Source organism: Rattus rattus, chromosome 11 (genome assembly GCF_011064425.1).
Source record: "Rattus rattus isolate New Zealand chromosome 11, Rrattus_CSIRO_v1, whole genome shotgun sequence".
NCBI classification, from domain to species: domain Eukaryota; kingdom Metazoa; phylum Chordata; class Mammalia; order Rodentia; family Muridae; genus Rattus; species Rattus rattus.
The window spans coordinates 76,525,822-76,527,590 of NC_046164.1; the positions used below are offsets into that span (position 1 = coordinate 76,525,822).

The 1,769-nt window shown below is 43.5% G+C and overlaps 1 pseudogene; it reads left to right on the top strand.

Annotated features, from left to right (window-relative positions):
* Positions 1-893: 893 nt before the first annotated feature.
* Positions 894-1,491, top strand: LOC116912474 (annotated as a pseudogene).
* The last annotated feature ends 278 nt before the right edge of the window (positions 1,492-1,769 follow it).

The window sequence follows — 1,769 nt, forward strand, 5'->3', positions numbered from 1 at the left end:
GGATGGCATTGTCCAGCATCAATAGGAGGAAAAACCTTTGGTCCTGTGAAGGCTCATTTCCCCAATGTAGAGTAATACTAGGGCGTTGAAGTTGGAGTGGGTATTGAGTGTTGGGAGGCAGTACCAGTCCTATAGAAGGAACCAACTACAGAATGGCTCCCATAGCCTGGAAAACCTGACATTCAGACTTAGATTCTGTAGCAGGTAAGATCAGAGGGTACTAAAGGAGAATAGAGGAAGGAGGGTGGAGGCGTTGTGGGCCTTCTTAGGAATCTTATTAACAAAAGCATTTCTCAAGACTGTAATGTTAGTAGGCACCTCATAGTGAGTAACTATCAGTCTCCTTGGGAAAATAGGGGGCTTTCAGCAGCCTTAGGATGAGAGGACCATTGGTAATAGATGTATTCTTGGTAGTAAGGAAGCATCTCTCCTGCTGAATGGAAGTATGGTGGTGTCAGATGTGGAATGAATATTTAGAGTCTGCATATATATTGGTAGCTTTGTCTTGTATTAAAGTAAGGACTCTAGTGAGGCATATATCTCTGCGTTCTGAGAAGCAGTGCCTGGTAGTTGAGGGGAAGTCTCTGTGATCTGGTTAGAGTGAGCTATGGCAAAGCCCACATGGCAGGAGCCAGTGAAGCTGAGAGATGAGCGTCCATCTATGAACTAAGTACAGTCAGGATGTGGCAGAGGGGAGATAGAAAGTTGTGTGCTTTGAAGGTAAGGACTTCAAGTCATTCTAGGCAGGAGTGGATGAGGACAGTGGCCTTGAGAAGGAGTGTGGCAGAGTCGAGAGGTGGACAGGAATCAAGTGAGAAAGGAGGGCTCTTCAGGGAGGTGATGTGAAACAGTAGAAGCTTAGAAGGGGGCAAAGAGTTCTGGCTGCCATTGACATGTTCAAGGTAATTCAGAGATCTGCAGGGCCAGTTAGCCTGAGCCTGCTCGCCTTCAGAGTCTATGCAGCACCCAAAAAGGACTCACCTCACAAAAGTTACATGAAGATCAATGAGCTCTCGCTCTACTCAGTTCCTGAGGATCAATCTAAATATGTGGAGAAGCCAAGGACTCAACTTGAAGCAAGCATCTTACCACTCTGACATCGTTGTGAGCCATCTAAAAGTTTGTGTCAGGAAACATACTCCAATACTAAACCCAAGGTGGAATACTTTTGTCCAGTGGGGAGTAAGCAACTATAACTATCTTCAAAATGTGCCTCCTGGATTTTTCCCAAGACTCAGTATTATTGGTTTTGCTGGTTTTGTTGGACTCCTTTTTGCTAGAGGTTCAAAAATAAAGAAGCTGGTATATCCTCCTTTTTTCATGGGATTAAGTGCCTCTGTCTATTACCCACAACAAGCCATCACCATTGCCCAAATCACTGGGGAGAAGTTATATAACTGGGGATTATGAGGGTGCATAGTTGTAGAAGATTTGTGGAAGCAAAAGTTTCAGGAGCCAGGAAATGTGAAGAATTCACCTGGAAATAAATAGAAACCTCCGTGCACTGCCCATTTCAATCAGTTATAGGTACACACTGGACACTTCAGACAGGAAATCAGTATTTCTACACACAAATGGCAGAATCAGTATTGGATATAGTAAATGGCTTTCTTCTGGAAAATCAACACTAATTCTTTTTGCTGGTTTGGGTGATGGCATATTATAGGCCAGCTAATCTGCAATCTCTCACATGGAAATAATGTACAAGCCTTAGAACTCCTCATTCTTATAGCACTATGCACATAATTAAAGTCCAGATTCCAACAAAA